Raw genomic sequence first — 21,934 nt, 5'->3', positions numbered from 1 at the left:
AATCGCTATGTTGGGATATGGTTTGCTATGGTGAACAATAGATGGCTCTGGACTTTTGAGTATTTTTCTAACATTTTTTTTATTGTTTCTGAATGTTTTACTGTGGTGGAAATGAGTTAATATCTTGATCTTTTTTACAGAATTTAGAATTTTTATTTGAAATTGAGAAGATAAACCACATGTAGGAAGATAACAAAGTTTAATTTCTAATTGCCATAAAGAAAATTGTATGTAATTTCCTTTTATACAAGTAATAGGAGAGCTAAATTTTCCTTGCCAAATGGCTTTCATATCAACATCATGATGATATTGATATAACTTTAGAGGCTTTGAAGGTTATCTGTTCTTTTGTTGTGCCATCTATGTTATTTTTTACGAAATAACATTTTACTTTTACTTTACTTCTGCTTTGAAATCAAGGGATCCTGTGTTCGATTCCCGACGGAGGCATATTACACAATGTTTCGGGATCCCAATTTAAAATGTATGTTCAGTCCCGCTTAGGGCCGGTTTGTCAATATCCAGTTATTCTATCTGTTAACTATCTGCCAGTTGGAGATAATCGCCACTCTTAACCAGCACCGGTTTTTTCAATGTGAAAGTAACTGGCAGTTAGCAAATCGTAACTTTGTACCCCAAAATAGTATGTTGGCAATGCTGAAGCGCGGAAAAATAAGGAATCGATCTGCGCGCCATCTATTAGTATAGTTTCAAACGGCGACGATTTGCAAACAGCCTGGCGTTTAAATATAGAACTACAAGCGCGTCCCGCTCGAAAGCACGTTATTGCATAGGCAACGATTGGAACAATGGCTGCGTATCCATTCTGTATGCTTACGAAATAAATTAACGAAAGCAAGCACTACATATTTGGCTTTCTTCTAATAAAGGTCAATTCAATTTCATGTTGGGGAAATGCTGTTATGAGGCGCAAGTGCAGATACTTTGTAGAAGAACTCGAAAGTCGAAACATTAATAATACCTGTCTGTTGATATAGACACTATTAATATGTAGATATTGTTCATTTGACTGCATGCTTTGTACCTCTCTATGCATGTTTGTTGTTGAGTTGGTGTTTTAAGTCCACTTTATGCACAGTAAGGCTAATCGGGACTGGACCTACAGTTTAAAGTGGGATCCGAACCACTTGTGCCTCCAACGGGTATCGAACCCGGGACCCCTTGATTACAAGGCAATGACGCTACCACTGCGCCATGGAGGAGGCCCTGTATGCATGTTTGTTGAGCGAGAAAAGAACATGTTGGTGAGCATGCTTTGTAGGTCAAGTTCTAAGTGGTATATGATGGTACGAGTAAAAATAATTTTAAAATTTACTGTAATATTTCTCCGAGAAGATTATTCAACAATAAAGCATCAAGGCAACACATGTAATAAATAGTTGACGAGAAAAGAAAAAAGATCCGTGACCAGGACTCGAACTCGTATTACAAAACACAACTCTCTCAGAAAGGGGGTGCCGTTAGCCCCTGCACCAAATTACCGATAGGAGATTGTCCGCCTGGTAGACCGGATGGTCACAAATTCTCCAACACGACCTCGCCAAGCGGGACTGGTAAACAAAACAAGTTCCTTCTGTACCAATTTAACAGTTTTATGAATCACATATTGTGTAATGTGACAGTTAAGTCGCGAGTGTGGAACTTCTATAGCTACATGAGGCAGCCATGTTGCTTCGCAACTTCCAGTCATGGACGTCCGCAGGATTTTTTCCAGGGAACAAGGCACATTTTCCCCCAAAATAGCGTTGTTCCCTAAAAAAAAAAAAAACATTGCTTAAATTTGAATTTATGGTGTTCATGCAATAATTAACACATGTTATTGTGGCTAAAATGAAATTATATGTGTGAAATACACAATTTTTGGTTGACTCTCATTTTCCGGACGCCCATGCCCAGTTAAGCTGGTAACTGCGAGAAGAAGTACCAGTAAAATAATCGCCACCAGAATTCCAGTTATGAGCTAACTGTACATCGAAAAACCGAAATTTTCACAAACTTCCAGTTACGTGAAAAACCGGCCCTTAGCCCTTCTGAGCATAAAGTAACTTATAACGAACTTTGAGATTTTTTTCTTTAAATTTGCACACACTTGAAACTAGAAAGCCATCTAATCTAGATTAAATCCATTTAAAAAACACACAATAAATAGTTAATATGAAATACCAAAACAATTTTTATCTGCTCAAAATTCATATTCTTTACATCGTAATTTACAAACTTCTTCAATTTGACGAGATTCTAGACAGTGTGTTCCTGTGTCATTTTGTCAAGTATCACCGTGATACTACGATGTTACTTTTTCTCTCGATACCATATTTACTTAAGCTTCAAGTCTTTAAAACAAGCATTTCTAAATCAAAGCGTACACCGCACCATCTGGTGTCCAGATTCAAAATGTGCACAATCTTTATTTAACCTTCACATCATGACGCTAAGCACAGGCGATAAACTTTCCTTCAACCTCGTAACGGTTACTGGTTTTCTGGTGGACGTGAATGCTCGTTTTCGCCCATAGTTTAATCAGCCTGAATTAGCGAGAAGGAATTTTGGCCATTGTCGGCCTCTTCTCTGTCTGTGTGGGTTCGAAAGTGACAGCTGTTTTTCTCTCCTTGTAATGAACCTAGGGAAGAAATTGCCATGCAAGAAACGCGCTTTGAAAAAAGCAACAATTGACAGTCGAATGAAGGCAAGGGAAAAACTGCACGACGATAATGAATTTGGGAGGTGGGGTGAATTCCCAATTAACTGCTCTTCATATATTTCTCCTATGTGTACGATAATGCGTATTGGTACCATCAGAAAAGTCATTGCACGTTCTAATTTTCAAGTGAAAGTCTCTTCGGGTATACTGATCTAAAGTTCTTCCCTTATACGTTGCACTAGTCATTCGATTCACTGTTGCCAACTCTTAGTGACTAAAAATTCACTGAATACGTATCCGGGGGAAAAGTTGAGGTTGTGTTTTTGCAGTTTATTTTCCTTTGACCTTCTCTCTATCTTGCTTAACTGCAGTGATGATATGCCTGAACACAATTCCACACCGAAGTGACAAGGTACACGACACATATCGCTTGAGATGGACCAACCACAAGTGAATATTCAGTGGCATATTTAAGGCGTTGCCTACCTTAGGCTAGTGTGTAAATGACGCCCCTTTCATCATGGGCGTATCCAATGGGGATCAAGATACCCCGACCCCCCTCTCGACTATTGCAAAATTTTCACGTATTGTGATTTTTACGTTGAAAGGGGAAAAAATGTTATTTTATTTTCTAAAAATTGAAAATAAAGCATTGAAGTCTGGTTACGCAGATAAATTGGCTTAAGACTGATTTCCGCCGCCTTAAAAAGAGTACTTGTCGAAAAAAAAAAAAAAAGGTTATTGAAGTATTAGACCTACCGGCTATTAAATCTTGGCTCTAATTAATGTAATTTTAATTATTCAGTTTTAAAAATATATATCTTCGGAGCACGCAACTGTAATTTAATCTATTTTTACGCACAATTTAATGTTGAAATTTCAATTTTATAGAAACGGTCGCGTCTCGTTTATGTAAATTAACACTTAGACTGTTATATTTAAACAAAATTGCACGTGATTTCACCGTCAAGTTGCAGTATTTTTTTTTAGTGTGGTCCCTTCCTAATGTTAAACCAAGTACGTTAGACGAAGTGGCTTGTATATGATATGATAAAGTTTTACACGTGTTGTTTTATTACTAAAATGTTTCAGGTAAATAAATATTTTATCACGCTCACATTTAAAACTGTCGCAATATCAGTGTTTGTACTGGCTTCTTATAAGGTTGCAAAGTACATACGTGCCTAATAAGCAAATGTTAGATCAACGTACGCAGATTTTTCAAGGTCAAGTTGTGGGTTTTTGGGTTTTGTTAATGTAGCTACATTTCTCCGAAGGTGGCAACTCTGAGTATGCAGAAAAAATGTGTGCAGGCTCTGATTTTGTTCCGGGTTGCTTTGTGTGTGTAATTGCTCATTAGTCTGGAATCGGTAATTGCGAGAGATTTATTGATTATTTTTCTCTCTTCAAACTTTCTTCCGGTCGAATGATATCTCCGCATATACTCACTGACCTTTTGACGTTAAGCAAATCACCTCACTCAAGATAACATCTCCCCCTCCCCATTTCTTTTACCCGCATCGTTTTCATATTAACGTCATCGGTGCACCTAGTTCGTGCGCCTTAAGTCTGCAGTTCGGAACTTTCTGTAATTAAGATGTCTCACGTTTTCCTGGTTTCTGAAAGTGAACACCGGATTTGATTTCTAGTTTTCTGATATCTAGTTTACGCAGCATTGGAAAAATCTTCCCACTCACTTCGCGTTCTCGTCCTCTAAAAAGTTATAATGTTGTACTTCATTTGTTTTTGTTGTTAAGCTTACTCGCAAAACGGTGAATACACTGTGGTTGCGTTTACTGCGCAGGCGCGATATGCTCCTTAGAACCTTGTATATCGTTAAATGAACCCTTTCCGGTCGGTACTTTGAATATCGAGTTTGCTATATTATTAGTTATTGTCAGTGTGCGAATTAACAGGGGTATGCCGTGGATTCCCCCCGCCCCCCCAACACACACACAGTTTTATCCCTGGCAAAAGAACTGTTTCTATCCCCCTCAAAGAAAATGGAATTGAAAGTATGTTACAGTAAAACCTCGTTAAGCCGGACTTCGCTTAACCCGGACAGGCAAAAGGCCATAAAAGAAATGCAAGGTTTTAAATGTGGCCAGAAGTCAACAAGAGAACTTCCCAAAGAAAAGGCAGTCAACCACTGATGAAATTCTGTTTCCCGCATGTATAGTGTTACGTTCCCCGGTTTATTCTCAATGGATCAACTTAGCTAATTTTATTCCTCGACGGTGAGCATGACACTTACCAGCCTACTAAGCCCTCAGGTTGTGGGAAATCAGGTAAGGATATGTTTACGTAAACCTTACTATCTCTCGCGCACCAAAAATATATTTAGATGTCAGTTAATGTTAATATATTACACTTGCACTCGCAATTAAACTCCTTATTACAAACAAAATTGTATTAAGATCATAATAGTTCTTAACTACACAAATTAACACATTCACATTTCCCAAATTATGACCATTATCCAGTAACATTCATAATCTCTCTCACCTCACAACCCCACAATCAAATGTTTTAAGGTTAGTCCATAACCATAACAGACTACCCAATTGAACAAAACAAATTACGTCATCGTAGACAATTAACATATTAAACATATTAAACACTTAAAATGATACAATAAGTGGGTGCGTATCAATAGTGTGTTTAGACCTATGTCATTTAAATACACCATAATAAACGTCTTTTGTTGCTATAAACTGTATACCATTTTTGAACTATGTAACAAATATACGATTGAAAAATAATTTGGCTATTAATGGTCTAGTCATGCAACATTTCCTTGTTAAAAAGAGTCCGCAGCCTTGTGAATTAAAGAACACCATTTTGAAATTCAAGAGCTCACCGAGCCAACACAGGTTGCTGCTTTTCCACTAAAGTTTTCATGGCATACTTCTGATATTTTGCATGTATTAAAGTTCACGAGAAACTTGCAGGTAGGTTAGCAATATGAACCTGGTCACGTTTTCTGTGTTAGTAATTCGATAGCTGGATCCCTTAGAATGTTTACTATTTCTAAGTTACGTTGAAATGTTGTTATAAAATTTAATGGCCTAGGTTAGAACCAATGTTCTTCTAAGGTATTTATTAGTAGAACGCCAGACAATAACTAACTTGTAATATGTACAAATGTATATACCCTCACCCCAAAAGAGATACCTCCAGATGCGCCACTGAGTGGACACCCCCCTCCCCCCAAGCGAAAAGTTTAATTCGCACAGTGGTTATTGCTATGTTGTTTGGTAGGAGTTTTCGCAAGGTTTGTAAAACGTTCAGTGACCCATAAATTCTAATGGGTTCTCTCTTGGGTTCCGTTGCAGGACCGGAACCTGTTTTCTCGCACAATTTAAATTCGGTCCAAGTTGCGTATTGTTCCATTAAAAAAGGTTCCTGGACCATATTAAAATTCAACCGAAAAAAAAGGTTCCTGGACCGAATTGAAATACTTCACAGATAAAAAGGTTCTTTACGGTCCAGAACCCATTTACGCTTGATGATATTTTCTCTCCTGGACCGGAATTGAACTTATTTTAAATTCCTGGACCTTCAACAACAATGGTTTTCGTCAAGATTGTTATTGTATTATGAATAAACTTGGACAGTGCTAATAGAATTTTGTGCCTCTGTTAAACTTTTTAGAGGTAAACCCTTCACGGAGCCCTTTCACGAATAAACCCGCTGCATGCATCTTCCAACACATGCAACGGGGTTGGCAGGCGATGTATAATTTACGTGCAGTTCGGTAAATTTCCAATAAAAGCCCAAGCAGCGACCCACGCGGCAGGAAACGCAACTTCACTTCTTTTGTCTTTTTTCCTTTGGCATGCACGAACCCTATGTTGCTGGGCGCAATGGTTTGGTGTGAACGACACGGTTACTAAGCAATTGCCTACAGAACCTGCACAATCTGAATGTTCCATGTGGATTTCTGGAAGTTTGCACAAAGGTAGCTTTTCGCCAACTGAAGACACGAGATTTTCTTTTAAAAATCTGGACGAAGAAAGATGAATTAGGATTTAACGTGATTGCAGATTCAGTTGCTGGGTATAGTTGCCAAAAGTTCTCTCACCTTTACATCTTTTGCGAGTTTAAACGCAAAACTATCCCCCGAACTAAAAATGTGAGGTTTTCTACTGTAGCATGCTCCCACGAAAATGCGCAGTAAATAATTGCGCATGCGCAGAGCGGCGAGTGGGCGGAGTCTTGCGTGAAACGTCACGCGAAAGCTGCGCGGGGACATGCGCTGTAGTCTTCTGCGCATGCGCATAAAGAAAAAAACGTTGTTCGAGTAGCTTTTTAACGGAAGCGGGGCTGGACACAAGAAATTAGTATTGTTTTGTTAATATAAATGTTAATTCTGGTTGCGACAGCACACCGCACTGTACCAAAATCCACTTGTTTTAAATCCTGGCAACAGACTACACGAATACACTTTCCATAGTGCACTGCGGGGAAAAAAGCTTGACACTTGAGCGATTTCTGGGAAGAACTTGTGTATTTTATTCGTTCAGATTACATGTTAAACTGTAGATGGAAACGCTGATTGCCGTATATATGAATACAGTTGAATTGCAAGAATAAATCTTGATGAATTAAAAAAAAAATTAATGTGAATTTGATGGACGTATATGTGCCAAAATATGGCAAGGAAGGCTTCAATAATTTCGAAAAATCAAACCGTTTATTAATGCACTGATCCTACCATTGTACATATACAGGTACCTGGTCATTATAATGAAACAAATACCACAGTTCTGCGTAATACAGTAATGAGCTGGAGCTTGAGATTCCGTTCTGGTACTATCCACCGTAGCCAATGTTTATTTTCGGTGGAACAGGAATGGATTTAATCATCTCCCTCCCTCATTGTCAGCTAACCGGTCGCTAGCTGTCTGGGCTTGCATACTGTTGAGGCCTTCCTTAATCGAGAAGATAATATAGTCATGGGATAGTCTGAAAACTATAGAGAAAGTAATAGTTTTGGCATTGAACAATGCTTATGCATATTTGTGGCCTATCGTAAATCATAATTACTAATTTTAAAATTCTTTAACACTTCAACTGCCAGCATGAATTTTGCATTTTCTTGTGAGAGGCCAGAGCTATTTTGATGGTGTGTATAATTACTATGCACTTTTTAAAATGTGTTCTTCCCTAGGCCGTGTGTATAACAATTAAACACACACTGCAGTAACAAGGTAGTCAGGGAAACACACACACGCACTTGTTTTCTAAGGATCTGTGTATAAGAACTATAAGAGCTGCCTACGAGTTAGTGTTAGTGTTTTGTTTATTCTAAAACATAATCATAATGAATGAAAAATATTTACTTAATAGCATTAGCTTGATACCATTCAACCTTCTCTTCAGATACAACCATACTCAACAAATATAAGGAGTTATTCTTCACACCCAAGGCGCACTGGAACTCTAGATGAAGCAAACTTGTAAAAATCATTCTTGTTCCTTTCGCTGGAGCTCCAAAATGAAGATATGACGTTGCAGAAGATTCTGACAAGCTAAAAGCACAAAATTACACCAACGGACGTGCGAAATAGCGACTCTACTCGCAGATGCCTTCTTCGTTCAGACCTCCAGGTGTTTTCCGGTGATATATGAACAGCAAAATATAGGTTTCGTAGCGGAAGATTAACGTCCCTTTTACACACTCCGCATCAACATGGTGGCGACCCAGAAAAGCAAGCCGCACACGCCGAAGGAGGTAAACGGCCATTTCCCGGTCTCCAAATAATGGTTTTGAAAGCAAAATCCCATCCAAAGTCGCCAACAGATAAGGGTCCTTGTGACTCCTGGGGTGGTGCAACTCTCGAACACTCTCCCGAGAAGACATGGAGATAGGGTAACCCACTTAGGCTCGTCTGCTGACTGGATTCTTAGACTCGTCTCGTCTCCATCGCAACCAGCTGACAACCTTCAGAGATTTTGGACTCGGCATCAATTCCTGTACCGTATTCAGGGTTGTTGAAGGTCCAGGAACCCGTAAATTCTAATGGGTTCTGTTGGTTTTGCGTAACAGGACCGGAACTTTGTTTTCGCACAATTTAAATTCGGTCCAAGTTGCGTATTGTTTCATTTCAAACGGAACTTGGACCGTATTTAAACTGATCCGAAAAAAGAAAAAAGGACTCTGGACCGAATTGAAATACTATGTGATAAGAAATGTTCTTTACGGTCCAGAACCCATTTACGCTTGCTGGTTTTTTTTTTAAACCTTTAACAACCTTGACCTTATTTTATTGTCATTTCAAGAAGAACTAGGATGGTTGAAATGAATCAGTTGTCCCCCATACCTTGACTAAAGCCCGAATTACACGGAACTGGATTTCTAGTAGGAATGCCCTCGTTGGCGCTGGACTGGCTACCCATTTGCTTGCTTTCGCCTCACACGATTGTCACCGTTCTTGTCGATAGACTTTTGTTCCCATAAGACATTGCGCAGAGCAGACAATCTGTAAAGATGGACGAGCAATTTGAAGAATGTTGTATGAGAATTACTGCTTTGTGCTTTTATTAAAAATTAAAAAATAAAAGTATGGACTAGAGATTGGCTCGATAAAAATATGACAATCAATGCGTACCGAACAAGCTTTTTAATTAACTCGGGTATGTATATTCATACCTGAGATTCGCAGGATTCATTCATAAATTTAAAAAAAATTAAACATTTAATTTAATACACTTGTAATAATAAAGATTTTCATTTTCGGCTAATCATATTTGTCACGTACACATCTCACCGCTTTGCATAAATACTTAAATATTAATGAACTGAACACGAATGCACTGCACGCCATCTCTCTTCCTTTTTTTTATCGAGAAACTAACAAAAACAGCCAACACTGGGAAACCACAGACAAAAACTCTCCTTTGTAAACTCACAGATTATGTTCGCATGGCCAGACTTTGCTCTGATTGGCTGTTCCACAGAATCCAGTCGAGGAGAGCCAGTAGCAATTAGAACATGTCCTATTCCTCCAAACCAGTCAAGCAGCCAGCAAGGTAGTCAGTTCAGCGCCAACTAACTGGATATTCAGGTCCGTGTGATCCTGCCTTAAGTAAAAATTGCCTACTTGTTTTTCCTTTTATTTGTATCGCTCTATTGGGGCGTGAGGGGAGAGACCCTTTTAACATACACTCAAATGTCAACCTCTCTCCCACGCAGTACACCCTGGATTGCATTTTGGAGACTAGCTGACGCTGACGTGTTGTGTTTTTCTGTTTGATGAACTTCACCCATCTCATCTTCGCGATTAGCTAAAACTAAAAGTTGCAGAAAAGCGAAGTAAAAATGAAGCAGTTCAATCAATATTTCTCTGGGAATCAGTGGCGGCGATTAGGGGGAGGGGCTTATCCCCGTATTGCGTCACGGGCAAAAATACCCTTTGTGCTGATGTGCCATCAAATAAGAATCAATCCACAGAACGGTGCAATGTACAATACTTTGTTTCTGAACCTAAGTTTCTAATCAACTGGATTTGAGGAAAGAGCATTTTAAAATTTAAGGAAGAAATGGAACACACATTGAATATAACTCTTACACTAGATTTGGAATTAATTAGTGTGAAAACATCTTAATATACAGCTTCTTGCAAAATAAATATTTTATATCTGCTGTAAACTAATAAAATTAAATATTGAATTAATGTTTTTACATATCTCAGAAAAATCCGTGTGAAACTGTAATATTGTCAAGTTTTATAATCGGTAAATGACTGATTTCTTGGACGATACAAGTTTAAAAAACTCACAAGTCGTGACTGGGTTAGCAGTGCCATCTATGAGCGTGGATGAGCACTGCCTTTTGTGCAGGAGCGTACCAAATGGTTGGCTCACGTTTCAGATGTGTTTAAATAACTGTATATCTTTGCGTTAACTCAAAATGTAAAGGTGTTATTAGGGAATGGCAGTAGCGATGATTTTAAGCCCCCGAAATATGAATATTTCACAGACACCGATAATTTCAACTACGAGATGGAACGGTACAGGCGTGGGAACGTTTTGCTGACCAACAATTCAGTCTTCCTACACGTATCAGTTTCACTGCCTCTGCTAAACGTTGATCCAGTATCTTCTTTGTGTAGTCTCGGTTTGTATGCCTTTCTTGCTAGTAGGTAGCGATGCATGCAGGAAGTGTTTCCACCTAGGATACTAGAAAAGTGACCAGTCAAGGACGTTGCCTAATTGTCAAACTCTCACTTTAACTTCCTGATTGCAGCTCGTCACTACATATTATCTCTGAAGCTGTGAACTTGTTCAATATTTTGGCTTCGTATTCCCACGTTAATTTTTCTTGTCTTGTTATTTTACTGTGCACTATTATACCGATGCATGTGTACTCTGGGTGCACCTTGTACGTACTCTGTTCAAATTTGTCGTTGCGAGTCCAATGAATGCCGCGTTCGTTGAATGTTCATTCACGCGCCAGATTGTATACTACTAATAGGTTAATAATGACGTTCCTAGCGCCGCCAAGCGGATAGTTTGAACAATTCAGCCCTGAAGGCGTGGAAAACTATTTCTATCTCGGAAAATTAGTGCATAATTTCCATAATATATGTTTTAATGCCCTTGTAGGTGTACAATTTAGTGAAGGAATTCGGTTCTTGATTGTATATTTATAATATACCTTCAAAATGTGGTAATTTCGTCAACCAATGATTTCTCACTGCCTTTAATTGACCCGCCTTTATGTACCCGCCGTGCTCTTATAATAATTTTCACTGCTGAAACTGAGAAGTGGAAGAACAGTTTTAAATCTCTTGCCTGACTACAAAACCAGAGAATAATTTTCTGCATCTCGAAACCAACGCCGCGATGGGAAGTAGAAAGAAATACAGTAACACAAGACGATGCAAGACTTTCCCCCCTCTGAACAAATAATGTCGTTCGTAGAAAGCCATCAGCCGACTGGCGTTTTGGTCGGCTTTCCAAATTGAAGACGAGAGGGGCATGATTCCCAGAGTATAATATTTACCTTTGTAAGTCTTCGTGTTGGTACTTTCCTTTAACGGTTTGTTCAAAATAACCGGACTGCGTCCAGCGTTTACTCATGTTTCCACAAAAGCCTTTTTCTCTGCTTCGTGCACGATGCTTTGAAGGCTTTGTAGTAGTGGAGGAGAGATGGGTGTTGTGACCTTTGAGTATGTGCAGTGAACACAGTGTTTCCATCTGTGCTACAATAAACGGTTCGCTGCATTTTACTGCAAATTAACTGGGGGACAAGAGGCGGGCCTCATGTCAACAAGACTCCAAGCATTCCCTGGCAACAAAGGTACATTTTCATCTGTGCAAGGAATGATATTATCTTCCCCTCCCCCGAGACATTATAATAAGTCATATTTGTTACACAAATGTTGTTATTTTTTTTATTAAGAAAATTCCAGATACAGTACAAATGGCCTTTACACTGAAATTGTTCCTGAAGTAAACACTATGTTTCGATAGAGCACAACTTAGGTGTTGGGGATCGAGCCAACGACAGCCCTGTGGTTTTATTACACATCTGATGCGCTAATCAACTATTCGTTTGCGTCCTCCCCCATCCCCGTTAAACTAAACCGTAACGAGAAAATGTTAAGTTTAAATACGTTCATAATCCTAATGACACAACCAAACTAGAAAGGTTAGAAAAAAAATTGTTCTTTCTGCTTCGGGTATCCCACACAGTATGAAAGTAGAGATGTTACTTTTCCTCCCCCGTGTCTTTTTTTTGAAAGGGGTAAATAATACAAGGGGGAAAAGATATAAGCTGTAGATTGGACATATTTAACGCTATATTCACTTTTGTTTGGCTTCCCTCGGTAAATCTTCCTGTTTCAGCCACACTTCTCGTGTGGCGTTCCTCCCCTTCCTTCACTTCTAGAGTCATCTTCCGTTGTCTTCTAATCCCCCTCAGGGTGAACTCCACCTTGAATTATGACGTAGTGAATCGCCGGGGGGAGGAAAGGAAAGGGGAGTTGAAAACATAAAAAAAAGCGAAACGACACTGGGACCGGTGGGTGAGTTTAAAAGTCTCAACGAAAAGGCAGGCCGCTTACCTGTTTGGCCATGTTGCCAAGTTTCGCTTGTGATGTAATCCCGAGGGTATGAGCGGTGTTGTGTAGATTGTTCCGTTCATTCACTACTCGCGATTGGATCTTTCTGTGATTTTGTTGACGGTGATGCGGCCTGAAATATATCACGGCGATTCTGATCGCGGCATGATCGACTGGTTTCAGGTTTTAGCCGAGTCACTGTCGAGAATTACCTGGTGGCAATCAATAGAAACTGAATGAATTGAACCGCTGCTGTGGTCGGTAAGGAACATTACCTCTCGGCTTCATCGAAAACACTGAAACTACTTTACGCAATCAAAAATAAAGCTTGCTAGACTACAATATTTATATCAAAGATTAGTTCAGTGCAAATATAGAATATTTAAATGTAACATGGAATTTCTCAATTAGCCCGAGTGGCACATTTCTACTACCGTACTCTTGTCAGATAATTTTATGCGGTAGATTATACAGGGTGTCATTTTAATGGCGCCCACCGACCACGGAAACGTATAGAGGACATCAAAACAAACAACTTTTTCCAGTAACATTTTTCTCGTTGGAGCGTCGTTTCGGCGCTACAGTCGTTCAAAAAAGCCCGTTTTGCCGCCTGAATGCTGGCAACCACACACAACATTTGATTGCATTTGTGACGTCATATCCCGTCGTGAAGCGATGCGTTACAGGGTTGCCAGGAACACACATATTCTGTAAAAAATGACATAGCTACAATCAGCCACATTATGTACCGTAAAACAAAACGAGAAAACACGTTCTGTAACAGGAAGTAAACAAACGATACGAAAAATGGTAGAAAGAAAATAGAATTCAAGTGGAAGTGGTCATATCGAATTTTGTATTAGCTTGCATGTCAAATATTTGCAAATCTAGTTACCAAGTTAGCATCTACAATTTAGTCTATCCACTTCGTCCTTCTGATACTAGTTGTCTGTGACACACTGAACAGATGACAAAATAGAAATGAAAGAACTCAAAATTCCAAAGGTAAGCAACACATAATAGTATAATGTATATTCAGGGCATTATGAGGCAAGTGACAAAAATGGTTGAAAATACAGGGATATAAATAGTAGTAAAACAAACTCTCCGACGACTGTGTTTATCTACGCACCGGATACACATGTAATAGTTTGCAACTCTGAACAGGGCAGTATATTCGCTACTGATTCATCATTAGATTGTTACTGTGGTTGTACGTGTTTTAACCGTAATGTAACAACGTGAACCTCAGATACTTCCGTTATCAGCACAAAGTACCACAAGGCATCTGGACACAAACCTGTAGATATCAACCTTGCAACGATATTTGCAAATATAATTGACATGTAGCTGGGCGTAAACAGCCACATGTAAGTTGTAAGTACAATAAAAGTTATTGTTGTTGATATTTGACATGTAGGCTGAGACAAAATCCGATATTGACTCTTCATTTTGAATACCATTTCTCATATCGTTGGTTCACTTCCCCCTTTCTCTGAGATGACTGCTGATCTTCTGGCTAGTAGGCTCTGATGTTCGGTTTACTGGACGCGTTTCTCGCTTGGTTTTACAGCTAATAATGTGGTTTGTCATTTTTCACAAAATTTGTGTGTTCCTTGCAACCCTACCGTGCGCTGTTTCGCCGCAGGAAATGACGTCACAGATACGATCAAATGTTGGGTTGGGTTGCCAGCATCCAGGCGGCAAAACGGTCTTTTTTTAACGGCTGTAGCGTCGAATTGACACACCAACGTGAAAAATGTTACTGAGAAAAGTTGCTTGTTTTGATGTCCTCTACACGAATCTGTGGTCCGTGGGCGCCATTAAAATGACACCCTGTATAATGGATAGTCACTTAACCCGTATAAGGTTGATACGGAAGTTGCTTGCGACGCCAAGCGGCTGGTTTGAAACTTGCCAGTCTTGAAACCACAATCATCATGCACTGCCTTAATTGAAATTGACTCATCCATATGCACTCTTTTTGCGTCTACTCGTGGCAATGGCTTCACCCAAGATACAGAGTGTAGGTAAAGCCATCCGAAGATTGCCGATCTTGCACGAACGCGTGACGTCACTGGAGACGGCCCGTAGCATTTATATGGGAGATTCAGAGAGCGAAAGTATATTATTACTTTTAGGAGGGGGAAAATAATAATTGTCATCCTCCAAGATGGTATTGAGGCATCCTTTTAATGATTAGTAACATAATTGAAAACTCGCTACTTTTAAAAGGGGGCAAAGTACATGTGAAAAAATGTATTTTAAAAATCCATATTCCTGAAACTTTCTGACCGATGCGCTACAAAGAAAGTTGCGTGTTCTCCTTTAGAATTTCGTCATTTTATAAATCGTAATATAATTTTAACAAAAACGTGGCATGTTAAAGAAGAATTAAAGAGTTTTAAAAAATAATTGATTAATAGACTTAGTTTATTTTACTTCGCTTATCTGTCACATATGGCTAATCGCAAAGATGAGGATACGTGATATGATGAAATTGAAGAAAGGAAAGTAGACACATGCCCGGGAGGGGATTCGAACCTGGGGCCCCTTGGCATCGTAAAGCGTTGTGCTAACCACTTCGCCACGGATGTCAGCATTACAAGGAAATACACAGAAAATGGCATCTATGTTTTAATATGCGAGAAACATTTGCGAGGAGGTTATTGAAGTAACAAATAATTATTACAAGACGTTGTGATGAAAATTATTAATATATCTGAAATATCGAGAGGTGACCTTGCAGTCTCTAAATGTACTTTTAGGGTTACGCAAAACCTTTACTCAAAATTGCTAGTGTAAATTTATAAGCTATTAAAATTTAAAACTTATTCCTGTTCGAAAAAAGAAACTGCCAAGTCAAATTAATATTTCGTATAAATACATATATATTTTTCTTTCATGAGGCCAAGAGAGTATTTGGAGGGGACGGTGGCTTGGGAAGGCTATAGCCCCAGATCTCGATCTGCAAAGGGGCTTCCAGTGGGAAAACATTGCTATGAAATAGTCCAGAAGAAGGGGCGAAATGATTTTTTTAAATGGCTCAAGAATACAAAGATATAAGTGGACATTTGACAAGCTTAGTCTAAAACTTACAACTGAAATCTTACGTGTGTGTGTGTGTGTGGGAGGGGGTGGGGTTGGCTACGTGAGGTAACACAGTGGAATATGATTCACAATACTAAAATTGAAATAAATATGTGGGAACAATAGAAATCAAAATATGTTGTAGCTAGTGACGGCGCAATAGTAAAGATGGAGGGGTAAATCATATTTTCCCGGGGCAATCATGTTTATTATTCCGTTACATACGACACAAAAATGCATATTTTGGCTAAAAGAGCATTCATTCATTTATTTATTTTTGTCGTTTTACTGGGGACAGATAAAAGAGAGAGAGAAAAATTGTCGAACGAGAATAGGGGCCGTTCCTGCCCCCTCTCCCCCTGTAGTGTGGTCACTGCCTATAGCTATGCTGGAGAAGAATGCACCAATTAATACGCTATTAAATAAAACAGATATTTTTAAAACTTTTAATTATTTGTGAACTATGATTTAAATTTAGAGAGAGCACATACCTGTTTAATTTAATTTGGATGAGTTAACTTCTAAAGCCTGCCATTTCCGAGCCTTCTTCCGGTGGAACTGCACTGCCCTTTGAGCCCTAGCTGCTGCGTTCAGGTGGCGGAACGAGCAGAATACTAATTAAAACAAATATGTGACAAATATATATATATATATATATATATATATATATATATATATAAACAACGTGTTGAAGCTATTGACGGCGCCAAAGAAAAGACAAGAGAAACGTGGAGAGTGCAGTGATATTTTACGGGAAGCAGTCACGTTTATTACACCCTTACATTTATATACAATATTGAAAAGTTCTGCTTTTAGATCTCGCAAAATGCCTTTTTCACAAAAATGGGCAATTCCGCATTTTTTATATCAATCAAGCTGTGATATTTTAGATTTCTTCCGTTAGTTTTCTGATAATAGTTTTCACAGCTTTTCATAGCATTTAGGCATGATTTCAGTTGACAAGAACAAAATAATCTTATTTCAAAACATAGAGCAAAAAGAAATCCAACGCGCTTAAGTTAAAACTCTCTTACATTGGAAGCCTGGAGAGAACAAAACGGGTTTCTTCGTAACACGATTTCTTGAAAACCATTTTACACATTTGAATCAACTTTGTGATAAATTGATTTGAAAGGATGAATCTTAACAGTAAAAGTTGTAACTTGTCCCCTGCTACTATATTTTAGAAGATATTCGTTGTCAAATATCTGAATATTTGCATAAGGAACCTGCCTTTCCGTGCGAGCGTTTCGACGATGACGTAATGCATCCACGGACAACTGCGGATACGATCTGCGCCGCTGAACGAGCACCCCCCTGGGCTTCACCTATAAATGTGGAATAAGTTCATTTTACCCACACTAAAAAGTTAAAAGGTAATTGTGGTTTATAAGGTCGTGTCTACACCCTACATATCTTTTTTCAACGAATAGCACTAGATTGTGCTAATTTAGTTTACTTCCACGTAGTTTTATATGCGAGGTCGCTTGGCTTTCAGTAAATTTAGTAATTTAAGTATGGGAATATTTTGTGAACAAAATCGTGAAATTTGTACAATTGTGTTTTTGTTTTTAAAACTTACGAGCATTGCAGATTGGGGTTTCATTTGCATTTGCTTAACATGCTGTAACTTACCTCGAACGGCTAGCGACATCTGTAGCAGCTTGGAGATAAATGCAATGCTCAAAGCACCAAACCTGACCTGCCTAACCTATTCACGTGTAATCTAAAAGCAGAAATAAATAAAACAACCTGCCAAACCACTTCACATGTTTATTTCTGTATTACATGCACACGTGAATAGGTTAGGCAGGTCAGGTTTGGTGCTTGGAGCATTGCATTTATCTCCAAGCTGCTGTAACTGTCGTTGGTCGCGATCCGCTCGTTAACTTGCCAGTGGAGTTTACTTACGAGCTCCCCAGATGGCACTGCAAGTAGCAAACACTTAAAATTGCCAGTTCATTCTTTTCTTTCTGATATGTCGGGCGATGTGTCAGGTCTAGGTGCTTCTCTAAACTCTTTATTAATTCACATTTATGTCTGATTGTTCGGAAAGAAAAAAAATCAGTGTGTTTTTTGCTGATCTTATGAAGATCATGTGATGAATAGTTACCATAATGAATGAAAGAAATAAAATGAACTTTGTGAAGTAAATAAGATAATAACTGTTGTAATTGTGAGGATCTTGCATACAAAAGTAACCGAAAAATAAACTGAAAGGAAGTAGTGAATTAGAGGGCGAAGTTAATTATGCGTAGAAAGGGTTAGAGAAAGGGGAAGAATATTTGTGGCGAGTTGCCAGTCTTGTCCCTCTGGTATGTAAAAGCGGCAGGATTTCTGGAGCCAGCGTTATTTTAGACATTATCTTTCCCTACAGTTGCTTTGAACGTGTGCTCCATTATAACTTTTTCAGATCCTCTTCTTTTTCAATGAGATTTTCCTTTGAAGTAATACTAGTTGCATTCCATATCTGCGCTTGCCATTTGTTGCTTAGTGTTCGCAATGTAGGGGCTGGATCGGGAGCAGGAGGGAGGGAGGGGGGACGTTCCACACTTGGGTCTCGATTCCGAATTACAAGAAAATTTGGGACCAGTCGATAAAGATGAAGGAACAACTGAAGCAAGGATGAATTTTACAAGGGAGTCGGAGTCCTGACCCCCCCCCCCATGAAAAACTTGCGAAGTCCATAGTGAAATAGGCAAAATACTTGTTTACTGTTGTACAGTCAACGGCAAAGATAATGGTAGGCAAATTGTCCACCATCAGTTTCATTACTTTTTAATTCTACATCCTGTGTTGATTTAAGGAATGGAACTATGTTGGTTCAAAGCAGCCATTGTTTTCTGCTTACTGACGTCATTATTTCAATTCATTGCCATCACATTGTGTAATACAGACCGAATGAAAATAGCGGTGGACAATTCGCCTACTGTTTATTTCGCCGTTGGGTGTACAATTTGAAGTTGTTTCATTTCAGCAAAACTTCATGCGAAACACTACCAATAATAATGTGCATAAGAAATTACTTCCATCAGTTTTTTGGTATTCAATAATGAGATGTAGCATCCATGGGGGTCGCCAGAAATTTTTGCAGGCGGGGTCGGCCAGTTGATAAAAGTTGAATAGCAGAAAAAATAACAATATTATTACCACGGTTATTAATGTCATTCTAATAAAAACAAATTTTATTCGAATAAAAATAATACTAATAATAATAATTATTATTATTATATAAATGTGGAGACTCGATCCACAAAACGAGTGTCTACCAGCCCAACTATTTTCCATTATTTCGTTTGCTTTTTATGCAGTTAGTATCTGAATGCGTTTTGATATTAACTTTTGCACGTCTCGTTCAACAAAGGGCTTTAAATGATAAATGATAAAGTTTGTTGTGTGACCTCTCACCTACAACTGTAATTAATTGAATTTTGAAAACTGTTGTTGTAGTCCACTGTAATGCCATATTTGTCCTTAATGTACAATTTTTATTTCTCGATTTTCATAGATAATTTCAGTTATAATAAAAAACCCGTGGATCAAATCTGTTCCTATATTTTTTACTCAATATTTTCGATCCAATGCATTTTTTACTTTGATCATTCTGTTCGAATACTAACTAAATTAACTTTATTTCTGTTTTTAACAATAAGAGTAACAAACTTTCGGCTTTCTTGTATGTTTAAATGAACGATGTCAATTTTCAGGGGGGTCCACCGACCCGTTCAAACCCCCCCCCTCCCTCCCGACGCCCATGGTAGCATCCCACTTCATGCACTCTTCTCTCAGAGTGCCTAGACATAAACACGGAGCAAGGAAACTTTCCACAGCTTTCCCAGGCTCGCACTCGTACCGGTACAACATTCAATTTAACAACGTCTCAAACCAAGTAGATGGTTTCAGCTGTTACTCGTCTTTTATCACCAACATACAATACATTGTACACATAAGTAATGCTATTGTGAAATTGATCTCTGTGTATCTTGGTACTGTTTTGTTTATTATTGATTCTTTCCGATTATGCTGGTTTATGCTGCACTGTGAATTTCAATTAATAAATAAGGCAATTAAATAATTATTTTAAAACATTTGACTTTCTTTGCTGGGACAACTGGTTTTATTCAAATTTTAGTGATCTTGATTAGATATAGCTGCATAATGAATAAGTGTTGTTATATCTCTTTCTAATGTAATATTTTTACCTGTTAACGCAATAATAATAATAATTGACCTATTTTAATATCTTAATATAAATTTTAATAATACCGACCTATTATTTATAAACTTTACTATTATTATTAATACATTTGAGATACTAAGTTCGGACTCCTTCCGAAATGTAACAGTTGGGCTGAAAAGTTCGTAGGCTGACTCATAGATGGCGTTACTAGAATTAAATCCATGTGATTTTTACTTAGTACTAACCTTCAAAAGATACGTGTATAAATTTCACAGCTGCCGGATAATTAGTTCATGAGATATAGCATTGTGAGTGAAGCAGCTTTTGTTATTGTGAAAAAATGGATAAAAAAGAATTTCGTGTGTTAATAAAGCATTGCTTTTTGGCGAAAAAAATACTGTTGAAGCCAAGGCTTGGCTTGATAAACATTATTCGGACTCTGCACCAGGAAAATCAACCGTTGAGAAGTGGTTTGCTAAATTTAAACGAGGCGAAATGAGCATCGAAGACGATGCACGCAGTGGACGCCCCAAAGAGGCTGTTACCGACGAAAACATCAAAAAAGTCCACAAAATAATTTTAAATGATCGTAAAGTGAAGTTGATCGAGATAGCTGAGATTATTACATAGCGTTGTTGGAGCGTTTAAAGGATGAAATCACGAAAAAACGGCCCCATTTGAAGAAGAAAAAAGTGCTGTTTCATCAAGACAATGCACCGTGTCACAAATCAATGAAAACGATGGCAAAATTATATGAATTAGACTACGAATTGCTTCCTCATCCACCATATTCTCCAGACCTGGCCCCCAGTGACTTTTTCCTATTTGCAGACCATAAAAGAATGCTCGCTGAAAAGAAATTTAGCACTGATGAAGAGGTAATCGCCGAAACTGAGGCCTATTTTGAGGCTAAAGAGAAATCTTACTATAAAAATGGCATCGAAAAATTGTATGACCGCTATAATCGTAGTATCGCCCTCAAATGCAACTATATTGAATAATAAAATCGAATTTTGTCATAAAAATATTTTTTACTATGTTAGCCTACGAACTTTTCAGCCCAACTGTTAATTCTAGACAAGGGCCTGAAGTGTAGCCGTGATTTCTGGATCCAATCAGAACGCCTCATCGCAGAATCTGCCGGAAACGACGAGGCTAAGTCGCGCAAGACTATCGCTAGGGAAATGATTGTCCTGATTTGACCAGAGTCAAGAACCACACATGTTCAGTGTGTTTACCCCGCCCTTATCTGCACCCAGTAAATGGTCAGTGGTCTTCATGCTGCTGAGTTTTGTTCTGATGCTCGCGATATGCCGAGAGTTGTGAAGGTTCCTATGATGTCTTCGTTGGGTTAGGCTTGAAGGACAAGCGCTGCGAACCCTGAATGACGTGTCCGCTCTTCACGCCTTGCTGTGCTAGGATCGTAGGCACCGCCTCTATTGTAGTTACCACCAGAAGCAGTGGCGTGCCCAGGATTTTCAAAAAAGAGAGGTTATGTATAGCTACTTTTTGTTAGAAGTTAGTCCTCATTGTGCCATCTGTACTGCCTTTGACAAAAAAAAAAAAAAAACCTGACCAAAGGGGGAGGGGTTATGACCCCCACCAATCCCCCCTTGGGCATGCCACAGACCTGCAGCACATATTTGATTTGTCCAGTGTTTTCCATCGTGGGTTGGTTTATATAGGAATATAATGGTAAATTTAACGACAAGTGATCACAAATTAGGCGTCTGAAAAATGGGGTGAATATATCACATCTTTACAGATGGCTCCTGGCTCGGGGTGCAAGTCCCTTTACAGTACACTTCCGACCCTAACTCGAGAAAGGCCGAACCATTGAAATTCAAATTTGGGGGAGAATCTCTGTTTTGAATCCTCACCAGCACTGGTGAGAACTAGCGGTTGAGGGACACTGTTCTAGGCGATTCGTGT

This window comes from Lepisma saccharinum, chromosome 7, assembly GCF_977018435.1.
Source record: "Lepisma saccharinum chromosome 7, izLepSacc3.1, whole genome shotgun sequence".
Classification (NCBI taxonomy): domain Eukaryota; kingdom Metazoa; phylum Arthropoda; class Insecta; order Zygentoma; family Lepismatidae; genus Lepisma; species Lepisma saccharinum.
Note: the sequence above shows the minus strand (reverse complement) of the source record.